General features: G+C 50.4%; 1 protein-coding gene across 5 annotated transcripts in view; it reads right to left on the bottom strand.

Annotated features, from left to right (window-relative positions):
• Positions 1-3,042, bottom strand: part of ARMC9 (armadillo repeat containing 9) — a 151,632-nt gene extending 148,590 nt beyond the window's left edge. For all 5 annotated transcript variants that reach the window (XM_036110120.2, XM_078071451.1, XM_036110119.2 and 2 more), the window contains exon 1: positions 2,932-3,042. The gene's annotated coding sequence lies outside the window, so the exon portion shown is untranslated. The remainder of the gene's footprint in view (positions 1-2,931) is intronic.
• Positions 3,043-12,648: the final 9,606 nt, after the last annotated feature.

The raw sequence follows: 12,648 nt of genomic DNA, 5'->3' as shown, positions 1-12,648 counted from the left end.
TTAAGTCGATGGGAAGGACCCAGTTAGAGAAGGACAAATTGAGGCAGAAGAGAGGAGATGGTCAAAGAAGCAAGGTCCCTGCCGCATCCAGTGTCCAGCTGGAGGGCCTGGCCCTAGATAGGGTGGGGACAGTCCATCCCCTGTCACGGAGGGAGGGCAGAGGAGATGGGTCAGTACCATCTCCTGGAATCTGTCCAAAGAAACAGACAGATTCAGCGATGAGTAGAACAAGAAACAAGGCCATCAGCAGTAAGAGGCATGTTGATAGCTGGAAGAGAAGAGAAGGTGGGAACCAAGCTGACTAAGGACCAGGGCAGGATTTCCAATATCGAGAGTCTGCTTAAGATACATGGATTCAAATCCAAAATGGAACCAGTCTGCATAATTCTGCAGTTTCTCCAGCCACTTCCAGCTGTCAGAGTTAGGTTAGCCAAGGTGAGGTTTTTCCAGAAGACAGGGGAAAGAGAAAACAAGTATAACAGTGATGGAGCAGCGGGGCCGAAGGAAGGGAGGTGCATGAGGGGTTCTAGGGCAGTGAAAAAGCAACAGGCTCAAACACCTGCTTAACGAGGCATGGCACCTAAGATCTGCTTCTGAGGCACATTGATGGGAGCTTGAAAAAGTGTGATCAGAGCAGAATGGGTGCTTGATTTTAGAGATGATGCAGCAGTAAAACGTTCATGACCATGGGAGTGGTGGCTAAAGAGAATGGACAAAAGAGCTGCCTAAAAGATGAAACCGGAGCGAGCAGCCAGGATGGTAACATGTCCAGAACTGAAGCAGAGGAGGTGGAGGGGCAGACAGGGAGCCAGGCGCTACAGCCTTCACGGGGTAACAGCTGCACCCCTGCTAGGTGACAGCCTCAAGGAGGGGTGGCGAGTGGTAAAGCCCAGAGCATGCACTTCAAAAGAGGTGCGGGTTCTGAAGCAGGGAGGCAGTGGTCTAGAAGTAGCGGGGAGGACAGGACGCCTACCCTTCCTGGCACCTGCAGTCCTGCCAGATACACAAGGAGGAGAAAGACCGCCTACTGTTGGGGACCACCATCTCTGCAGCCCTTCTCTGGACCCACACCACCCCTGCCCCTCTGCCCCTTCCCCACATCAGGCCCACCAGTGGTAAACCCTGGGCATTCCCCGGTACCATATGCTCTTTCACAACTCCAAAACTTCTGTTTGATATACTCACCCCCATCACAAACTTGACACATCATGCTAACTTAACCCTGAACTGACCTCCTTCAGGAGGTCTCCCAGGAACCCCTCCCCTTCCTTCCCTATCAAGGCTATTCTCCCTCCTCTGGGGTACCTCTGAACTCTACATTTACTTCTACTGCTACACTTATTACCCTGTTTACAAAGGCAGTGAGGTGGATTTAAATGTGATCCCTCCAGGGGCACCTGGGTAGCTCAGTTGGTTAAGCATCCAACTCTTCATTTCGACTCAGGTCATGATCTCAAGGTCGTGAAATAGAGCCCCGTGTCTGGCTCCACGCTGGGTGTGGAGCCTGCTTAAGATTCTGTCTCTCCCTCTCCCTCTGCTTCTCCCCAAGCCCCCCACCACTCACGCACTCTCTCTCTCAAATAAATAAAAATAAACAAATAAATTTGATCCCTCCAGAACCTAACAGAGTCTGCTAGGCATGATAGACACCCAAGATATTTACAAATAAATGAAGTCCAAGCAGAGAGAACAGCATTTTTTTTGAAGGTCCTAGAACAAGAAAACTTTGTTGTTTTTGAGAACTCAAGCTCCTTCCTACCTCAGGGCCTTTGCACATACTCTTCTCTCTGCTTGCAACATTTTCCTCCTCTTTCTTCACCTGGCTAACCTCTGCGCTTAATAAACATCACTTCCTCGGAGAAGTTCTTCAAGACCATCATTTGAATAAGATTCTACTGTGATGGTCTCTCCGTGAATGTGAGCCACTGTTGGGTATTCTATTACTCTGACATACTTAGAATTTTCTCTAAACCTTTGTATCATAAAAGTTCATTTATTAAGAATTTTTGTATGCCAGGCAATGTGCAAAATGCTTCACATTTAATTTTCACAATACACCTGAGAGATGAATATTATTTACATTCTTTTACAGATGAGGCAACTGAGGCTCAAGAAGCCTGAGGTGCTCCCAATAATCCAGCCAGTAAATGACAAAAGTCAGAATTTAAATCCAGACCGACATGAACCACTACACAGCATTACCCCAAATGTTGGGACCACCTCAATCAGAATCAGCTTGTGCAAATGAAATTCCTAGAACCACCCTGATCCTACTCAACACCGCGGCAGGCACGATGCCCAGAAATTGCTTTAAACAAGCTCTCTTTTATACACACTCAAGTTTGAGAACCACTGCTCTACTTTATGCAAAAACTAGAGAAAACTTCTTCAGCCACTCTTGGGGGTTGCCGTGTGGCGGCTTCTTATTTTCTATATAAAGGGCTTTAGGACCTACAAGCTGGCTAAGGGGAAGGCTATGGGATTTGTCTGGAAGACGAATTTGCATGGCTGGGATCCTAGTTTTGCTTAGACTGGATTAAGTCTGGGGAGGTTAGCTGATGCAGATAACCGAGGGGCTGTATCTAAAAGCCCCAGGCTACCCGCTCACGCCGTCACTACCCAGCTGGACGACTTGCGCCCCCCTCCAAGTCTGGCCCACTGAGGCCCCGATCAGGCCCAGATCAGGGACTCCTTGCGGGAAGCAGCTGGGCCCGTCCTCGGTTTGCCCAGGAGGCCGCCTCGGGCCCACGCCAGAGTAACAGCCCAGGGCGGCAGACCAGAAGTGGGGGCGTTCGGCAGCGGCTGCCAAGCTGGCTTTTCTCCGGGGCGAGGGCTCCACACATCTTGGGCCCTCGGGCCCCACCACAGCCCCTTCCCGCCCGCGGGGTGCGGGTGCCGGGGCAGCCCGGCCGCGTCGGAGGACACGCTTACCTGCTGCACCGCCGCGCGCACCCTCCCTAAACCGGCTCGGCCGCCACTGATCCAGCTGTCGCCCCGGCAACCGCCGCCGCCAGCCCAGCGTCACGTGGGGGCGGCGCAGCCAATCACGGGACGCGCCGGCGCGGAGCATCCTGGGAGGAAGGGCGGGCTCTTTGGGAGCAGGAGCTGCGAGGCTTCCTGGCGGCGGAAATGGAGCGAAGGTTTGCCTTGCAATGGGTTCTGCGGGTTGCATCCTGCGGGGAGCCTTCCCGGTCTTCCTCTCCACGACTTCCCACTCGTTCATTCCACAGACATTGCGCCCGGCGCTGTGCCCGGCTCTGGGGATGAGCCGGCCGGGCGCAACACCTAACCTCAAGGAGCTCGTTCTATCCCAGGGAAAGCAAAAGCAGCAAGAGATTACAGTATAGGGTGGTCGTCCTGGGAAAACACGTAGGCGTTGTTATTCTCGCTTTACAGGAGCGACCCAGAGCTACCTTAGAACCAACAATGTCGCCCAGTTCAGACTTCCACCCCACTGCAGCAGTTTCCCGGAATTTTAGAGAAACGCGCCCCCCACCCCGTGAAATTTGGCTTTTCAAATAAAACAGGACCACAGATCCTCCCTCTCCTTGTACATGGTGCTTTGGAGCTTAAATTAAACAGCACTGAAAGAGCACCTGCCAGTCCCCAACTCAGCTAGAGGTTGGGAGGTGGCTAGAGACAGTACCTTCCTTCCAGGCACTGAGGCTCTGTAGTGGGAGTCTCTGTGTTTCCACTTCATGCTTCCAAAAAGGTGACCAAGGCCAGAGTCAGGGAAGAGAGTATGGAGAAAGCAGGTGAGCTTTACTTTGAAGAAGCCCTAAGATGGTCTGTGGCCACCATCTCTCCGGCCCCCAGCCCTGCCAGTTCTCTTCTGGGACTTGAGATTATCTTCCAACAAAAGTTGTATTTATCAGGAAGAGAAATCCTGTCTTTGGGATATGTATTGAAGATAGATCTCCCTGTTCCCAATAATAAGTTAACGTTTGTCACCTCACTGTGTGCCAAAGGTTGCCAGACAAAATAGAACACTTAAATTTGAATTTCAGATAAGTTTTTAATAATAAGTATATTCCAAATCCAAATATTGCCTTATTTTATGCCACATACAGGACATTATATTGTCCTGTATTTTTACTGGCTGAATATGGCAACCATGTGTGTGCCCAGCACTGTGCTAAGTGATTACATAGATTATTTAATTCACATCACATCGATGAGCTGGATATTATTTTCAGCATTTTATAGATTAACAGTGTTGTACTTGACCTGAGGTAATGTACATGATGATGTCTGATCTGGGGTGCTCTCCCTATTGCCATAACCTGAATAAAAATCAGTCTCCTTACTTGTCCTGGTTTGGTCTTTGACAAGATAAATAACATGAGGTACAGAGAAGTTAAGAACTCAGAGTTCACATAGCTGGGGAGTGGTGGTGGCACCAGGATTGAATCTAGGTCCTCGTGCCTTTGAACCCTGGGCTCTTAGCTACAATAAAAACCACTCCTGGGGCACCTGGGTGGAGAGGTTGATTAAGTGTCTGCCTTCAGCTCAGGTCGTGAGATTGAGCCCCACGTCAGGCTCTGCGCTCAGCACGGTGTCTGCTTGAGATTCTCCCTCTCCCTCTGTCCCTCCCACTCATTCTCTCTCTCTCTCTTAAAAACAAAACAAAACACCGCTCCTGCTTTGCTTTGTCTTCTGAGTGCACTTGCCTGACTGCCAGGATTATGGTCATTGTGGTGGCTATTATCTTTTTCTGCCCATCACCTCTCTCCCTCCTGGTAACACACCTGACCACAGGGATGGGCACACAGCCCAGAATGGACTAATCTTACCCTAGCCCTCTGGCCACAGTGATGGCCCAGGATGAGTATGTGATTCAAGCTGAGCCAATGAGAGTCTTACCTTGGGATTTTTCTGTTGAAGTATGTTCAGATCATTGTAAAATGAAACTCCAGGGCAGCCTGGTAACCATGTCCTTTATCACATAAAAAAGCCTGAGAAAATGAAGCTGTCACCCAGAGGGATGCAAAGAAAGCATGTTGGGGGCATCAAATCCCTGGGCGGGGACTCTGAGTTCCGTGGAGCTGCTCTCATTCCTGCAGCTGCTCTGTCCTTTGTGTAAGCCACACCCCCCTCCCCAGCATCCCTCCCATTAACCATCTTTTTTATTGAAATGGATTCAAGTTGGGTTTCTGTCTCTTCCAACCCAAAGAATCCTATTGCAGACATAGTTTCTATATATGTCATACCAACTAAAAGTGGCTTCAACAACGGGGTTTATTATTAATTAAAAAATGTTACATTAATTTTTCTTATAATAAATCCAGAGATAGCTTCTTACGGGTACGTCAAGTTGTCAAAGACCTAGGTTGGTTTTGCACTTGTAACATCTTTGTGATTATGGATGATACTGGAACAAGTAGCTATAACTTGATAAAGTTAGTAAATAAACTGCTATCTTTTAGTTATGGTTTAAGAATTCCTCCAAATCCTTGAACATATGTGTGATACAAGCATTAAATTGGAAAATAATCTCTAAATCAAACTCAGTATATTTAACCCATTTGATATGTCCTGGTGTAGGGACAAAGAATACTTTCGTCACAAAGCAAACTGCTTCCGTCCGAAGCTTCATCTGGGCTCTGCTCTGTACATCCATAAGCTCCCAGCAGTACACTGACCCAACCGCCTCTCCCTCCCAGTTCGTAGGCTTACCAAAGCACCCCGTTGGTTTTTCCTTGACAAAGTGCCAATGGACCCAAAATGACTTTCTAAAATGTTTAAGTATGAAAATTTTAAACATTTGCAAAAGTAATTCATTTAATAAATCCCCGTAAACCCATCACTCAGATTCTAGGATTATCAAAATCTTGCTGCTGGGAAAAACTCAACCCCAAATTCAATTCTTGAAATATACACAGTACTTCCAGGAATCTAACCAGGCTTTCCCTGGAAATAAAAGGGACTGGCTGAGTTCTGCATTCAAGGGACAAATCTGAATCTTATGCAGTCGACAGCCTTCTATGGGCCTCAGCCCTTGAGCACCTTGCGGGTGGGAGGCCATGCATCTCTGTGGCATGCTTTATAGTTCTTTTTGTTTTTTTTCAGTTTTAAACATTTTAATTTTTTATTGCTTTATAATTGATATACTAGTGATTCGATATTTTTATACACTATAAAATGCTCACCACAATAGTTCTAGTTACCATCTGTCCTCATACAAAATTACTACAATATTTAAAAAAAATTTTTTAAAGTAATCTCTACACCCAACATGGGGCTCAAACTCACGACCCTGAAGTCAAGAGTCGCATGCTGTATTGACTAAGCCAGCCAGGTGCCCTAAAGTTACTACAATATTATTGACTATATTCTCTATGCTGTAAATGACATCCCTCTTACTTAATTTATAACTGGAACTTTGTAGCTCTTAATCCCTTTCACCTGTTTGGCCCACCCCCCCACCCCCATCCCCTTGGGCCACCACCAGTTCGTTCTCTGTATCTATGAGTCTGTTTCTGTTTTGTTCTGTTTCTTCATTTGTTTTGTTTTTTTAGACTCCACATAAAAGTGAAATCATATGGTACTTGTCTTTCTCTGTCTGACTTATTTTGCATAATACCCTCCAGGTCCATCCATGTTGTCGCGAATGGCAAGATTTCATTCTTTTTTATGGCTGAGTAATATTCCATTGTGTATACATACACACATACACACCACCTCTTTATCCTTTCATCTATCGATGAAAACTTAGCTTGCTTCTATATCTTGGCTATTGTAAATAATGCTGCAATACACATAGGGGTGCATGTATCTTTTCAAATCAGTGTTTTCATTTTCTTCAGACAAATACCCAGAAGTAGAATTGCTGGGTCATATGATAGTTCTATTTTCAATTTTTTGAGGAACCTCCAACGTACAGTTTTCCATGGTGGCTGCACTAACTTACATTCCCACCAACAGTGCACTTGGGTTCCCTTTTCTCCCTGCCAACACTTGTTATTTCTTGTCTTTTTGATAATAACCATTCTGACATATGAGATGATAGCTCATTGTGGTTTTGATTTGCATTTCCCTGATGATGAGTGATGTTGAGCATCTTTTGCTGTGCCTGTTGACCATCTAGATGTCTTCTTTGGAAAAATGCCTATTCAGGTACTCTGCCCATTTTTAAAAGGATTTTATTTATTTATTTGAGAGAGAGAGTATGAGTTGGGGGGTTGGGGGCAGAGGGAGATGGAGAGAGAGAATCTCAAGCAGACACCGTGCTGAGCGCAGAGCCAGATGCAGGCATGATCTCACCACCCTGAGATCATGACCTGAGCTGAAATCAAGAGTCGGATACTTAACCGACTGAGCCACCCAGGCGCCCCTCTGCCCATTTTTTTTTTAATTTTTTATTGTTATGTTAATTCCCATACATTACATCATTAGTTTTAGATATAGTGTCCCATGATTCATTGTTTGTGCATAACACCCGGTGCTCCATGCAGAACATGCCCTCCTCAATACCCATCACCAGGCTAACCCATCCTCCCAACCGCCTTGCCCATTTTTTAATAGGATCGTCTGCCTTCTTATTATTGAATTGTAAGAGTTCTTATATATTTTGGATATCCACCCCTTGGCAAGTTTGTAAGTATCTTCTCCCATTCCGTAGGTTGCCTTTTTGTTTTGTTAATGGTTTCCTTTGCTGTGCAGAAGATTTTTCGTTTGACATTTTCCCATCTATTTATTTTTGCTTTTGTTGCCCTTGCCTGGAGAAACTGATCCGAAAGTGAACACAGCTCTGAATGAAGTCATCCTTGCAGCTGTAGCAGGCAACTGCCTGGCCACTGTCTCTACTGAGGGGCAAAGCGCCGAGACCACACACAGAGAACAGTGTGAAAACCCTGCAAAAGAATGAGTGGGATGAGAGGGTGAAGCCCTTAAGTGGGTGTTGACCCACCCAGACAAAGCTGGTGGCCAGCTGCGCTGAGCTGATCTCGAAGCTCCTACAGGGGGAGTTCAGGCCAGGAGCATGTCTCTGAGCGAGCCCAGGGCCTGGATCTAATCAGCAGGTTGGAAGAGGAACATACTGAAATGCCAGGCACAAATCAAAAGAGGGACTGCTGCAAGAAGCTGCCTAGACACACACACACACACACACACACACACACACACACACGACATCCTTCCAGGAAAGTTGGGTTTTGGTCACTGTCCAAATCTCATCATGTATGGGGGATTCAGATCCATCTGACTTCCTAGCTCAGAGTCCATGCAGAGGTGGAGGGACTGGATTTTGGTCTCCCAAGGGCTGCTTGATTTCGTGGAAAGAGAGCATATCCAGGTGGGAATACACATCCCCCAAGGGAGCTGTCATTGGGCAGGAAAGTAAGGAAGGCCTGAAACTGGGGGAGGCCAGAGTTTTGGAATCCATCTTGGCCTCGAGTGCCATCCTTCCTTGCCCTATCCTGGAGATGGGAGTCACATCACAGCTCCCAATTGTTCTGTGGCCTGGATAAAGTTGGCAAAAAGACCCAGGCTCTCTCTCTCTCTTTTTTTTTGAGTAGGTTCTGTATGCAATATGGGGCTTGAACTCACAATCCCAAGATCAAGAGTCAGGTGCTCTATCAACTGAGCCAGCCAGGTGCCCTATGGAACCAAGATCTTTCCAAAGCAAGTATACTTCTGCAAGGACAGGTGGGACTCTAAGGTTTTTAGTGAGGAATATTACTAGCTTCAAAGCAGGCTTAAAAATGCCCATTGCATGGCTGTGATGTGAGCCCAGAGTAGTGAATCCTAAAGTGGCCACATTTGAGTGGTTTCCTGGCGGGTGGACACATTCTGAGGACCAGCAAGACAAGGCACACACACAATGCTTTTAGGGATGTGGCTGTCCCTGGCTTGTGGACGGGATGCTGCAGAAAGAATTCCTGAGTCACTAAGCAGGTCCTGGCCTCATGTTGTCTTAGCCTAAGCACCCTGTGATTGTTGCTCTCCCAGTGAGACCTCCAGCAGACTAGAAAGGAGTATGAGACCGCCATAACTGGGTTACTAAATAAATAGTTGATTCATCTTAATAAAAAGAATAATTCCTGATGATGGAACGTGCACATAGTAACATTAAATCTCCCTTTTTACGCTTCTTCTCATCATTAGTGTCCATGAGGTCAAGAGCAGGATGTAGAACTTCTTTCCGGCCCCGGGATGAAGCCTAACAGACATAGGAAGCCAAAAGTGAAACCATGGGCGGCGAGGGGAGAATCTGGAAGGACTGGCCACTGGCTTTCCCAGTGTGGTCCCCAGGGTGGCCTCAGCAGCGTCACCTGGGAACTTGTTAGAAATGCACATTCTCAGGCCCCACCCAGACCTGCTGAATCAGCTGCGGGGGGCGGGCGCGGGCCCTACCATGCCGCGGGCTGGGGTGGGCGCCCCGAGGGGGGCCGGCGGGGAGCGCAGGGCTGGGGAAGAGCGCCCAAGGCCGACCCCGCGCCCAGAGCGGGGCAGGGGGAAGGGCGCGGAGGGGGTGGGGAGCGGGTGCGAGGCGGCTGGCCCGGGGCCCCCTCCCGCCCGCGGGCCGCTCAGGGAAGGATGGGGTCAGCCGCGGCTCCTGGGCAGAGCGGGCGCGGAGCAGCCGTCCCCCACCCCCCGGACCTGGGCGGGGGCCTGGCGGAAAGCTGGCTCCTGCCGGGCAGCAGGCGCCCCCCGCCCTCGGGCGGTCACTTCCAGGAACCCGGACTCCGGCTGTGCCAGCGCGGCTGGCAGAGCGGCGGAGGTTCCCAGAAATCGCGCCGCCCGGGGCACCGCCGCCTTCCTCCCATCACCGGCCCGGGCCACCGTCCGGACTCCGGCCCCCGGCCCCCGGCGCCCCGCCCCCGGCCCGGGCAGAAGTGGGGCAAAGCCTGGAAGTGTCCCGGCCCAGCTCCCCGGTCACCGCAAGCTCGCTCCCTCTCCCTCCTGCCTCGCCTCCCTACAAAGTCGGACCGGGACTCCTCCAAGCCCAGGCACAGGAACCCCTCTCAAAACAGCTTAGGGAAGGGGCGCCTGGCTGGCTCAGTCGGTAAAGCATGCGACTCTTGGGTCCTGAGTTTGAGCCCCAGGTTGGGTGTTGAGCTAACTTAAAAAAAAAAAAAAAGTAAATAAGTAAAATATTAAAACCAACAGCTTAAGCCAAAGGGCCTTTGTTGGCTCGCATCACGGGTAAGTCAGGGGAGGAGCCGGCCTCGCGGGAAGCTGGAAGGAGGACTCCAGCAAGGACTACCTTGAGCTCTGCCCTTGTCGCTCCTCTCTGGGCTCTGCCTTTGGCTCTGTGTGGGAGCCCCTGGCAGTCAGTTCTCTCTGTGGCTAGGCCTGAAACGGTGGCCTGCACAGAGCTAAACCCCAGGGGCAGGGTTCTCCCTGGAGTCTGGGGGCCCTGAGTATCTGATTCCAGTCCTCCCAGCGTGGCTCACGCTGCCCTTGGCTTTCTAAAATACCTCTGCGTGTATAGGGTAAAGGCTCCTTGTTTGCTGAGCATGTTCACTTTGATCACTTTACTTAAAGGAGAGTCTGGGCTCACACAGGCTTCCTGGGCAGTGGTGGCTGAATCCCAGCCCTCTGGGGCCTGCCCAGGAGGGGGAACTCTCCAGCAAGGAGGAGAAGTGAAGGGGCACAGACAGACACACGCCCCAGCTTCCAGCTCTGTGACCCCCTCCTCCTTCTTACTGCAAGTCAGGGAAGTGGCTTGGTTCTCTGACTCCAGGCCTGGACCAGGTCTAGGAGGGCCTGCCAAGATGCCCGACGGGGGTGGGGGGTAGGGGGTGGGGGGTGGGGGGGTGGGTGTCAAAGTAGGCAGAGATTTGGAATATTGTGCAGTGTAGCAGCATCTCATCTGGGCTCAGACGTTTCTGGTAAAGAGAGTTAACTCACCCCTTCCCCTGAGTATTTGCAGCCCCTAGGGGCCAATAAGCTGCCCAGGAAAATGATATGAACCTTGTCCATCCCTTGGGCTCAGGCAAATATGGCCCACCCGAGGGCACAGGGCAGAGCTGAAGAGGTAGCTCCAGGAAGCTGGCCCCAGAGCATGGGGTGCAAACAGAAGGGGCAGCATTATCAAATACCGCAACAGCCTGAGGCCTGGACAGCTGCTCTCTGGGCCCCTCAGCATCCCAGCAGTCGAGACTAATACGTCAAGTTTGTGCTGTCCACTTTGCAGGTGACACTTGGCAGCCACCTTCCAGTCCCCCAGCTACAGGGTACAGCAGGCCCTGGCTCCGAGAGGCGCTTCTAACAGCAGAGGCCCAGAGTCTGGGAGCCAGACCTCTCTGGGACTGAGGAGCAGGGGCCCTGGAGTCAACGGGACCACATGAGACACACAGGCAGAGTGAGAGAAGTCCATGGGAGGGGGACCTCCTGCTGTCAAGGGACGCAGCCCCTCTGAACCCCCGGGTGGGTTGGGGAAGCATGAGTCACTTGGATCCAGCTGCTTCCTTACCCTGGGCCTATTGGCTGGTGGCAGGGAGGGGGAGAGGCTCTGAATTTGGAGGTTTCGTGACCGAGCTGTGAGTGGTGACTCCCACCCAACCACAGGCTGGGCAGATGACATGGTCCCATTTGTATGGAGATGAAGGAAATTTCTTTCTCCAGATTTTCTGGTAGGCTGAACACTGGATTCGTTTGGAAGAAATACTTGGATAAGCCCTTCAGGGTGCCCTTGGGGTGAGGAGCAGACAGAGGCGCTCAGGGTTCTGCCTTCCTGGGAATCTGGGTGCTGGCCCCACCCAGGGCCTTCGCCTCTGAGCACTGAGGTGGGCGTGGGCTGTGCTGTTCTAGGGGGAGCTGCGGCTGACCTCAAGTGCCCTGGGAGAGAAGGGGATTTGGAGCTGGGCAGGAAGGGAGCCAGCAGGGTGGGGTGCCGCTCTGGGAAAGGATGGTGGTGCTGGCTCCATCAGCCCGGCATTTGGGGGCCAGAAACATCTAATGGAGGCAAATGGAGTTAGGTTGTTTGTGGTGCAATGAGCAATATTGTGCCCCATGATCCTTCTCCCCTTTTTCCACAGTGATAAAAGCAAGCATTTTTAGCGGTGCTACTAGGTGTTTCAACTACGGCCAACAGGATTAGAGCAGAAATGATGCGTCCAACATCTGGGATGTGTCAGTCAGGGAAAACTGTGTCTTCTTTGTTTCCTTCTTCCTTTCTCCTTCCCGATGGCTGGAATGCAGAAGGATTGTTTGACGTGCAGGCATCCACGTGGGACCTTGGGGTGACCCTGGGAAAGGAATCCATGCATCGTAGCCATATTGGTTTGGTGGGGCCACCATAACAAATTATCACCAACTGGGCAGCTGAAAACAACAGAAACATATTCTCTCTCTCTGAAGTGTATTCTCGCACAGTTCAGGAAGCCAGAAGTCTGAACTCAAGGCGTTGGCAGGGTTGGTTCCTTCTGGAAACTTTTTCCTAGCTTCCGGTGGTTGCCGGCCATCCTTGGCGTTGCTCAGCTTGCAGATGCATCCCTCGCTCCGTCTCCGCCTCCGTCATCACGTGCTCTTCCCTCTGCGTCTGTGTCTCTGTGTGCCCTCTTCTCTTCTTGTAAGGACACCATTGGGTTGAAGGCCTCCCCCTACTCCAGTCTGACCTCATCTTAACTAGTTACGTCTGCAAGGATCCTATTTCCAAATAAGATTACATTCTGAGGTTCTGGGGGGACATGAGTTTTGCGG

Source organism: Halichoerus grypus, chromosome 4 (assembly GCF_964656455.1).
Source record: "Halichoerus grypus chromosome 4, mHalGry1.hap1.1, whole genome shotgun sequence".
NCBI lineage: Eukaryota > Metazoa > Chordata > Mammalia > Carnivora > Phocidae > Halichoerus > Halichoerus grypus.
The sequence above is the reverse complement of the archived record's forward strand: the minus strand, read 5'-3'. Positions and strand labels throughout refer to the sequence as shown.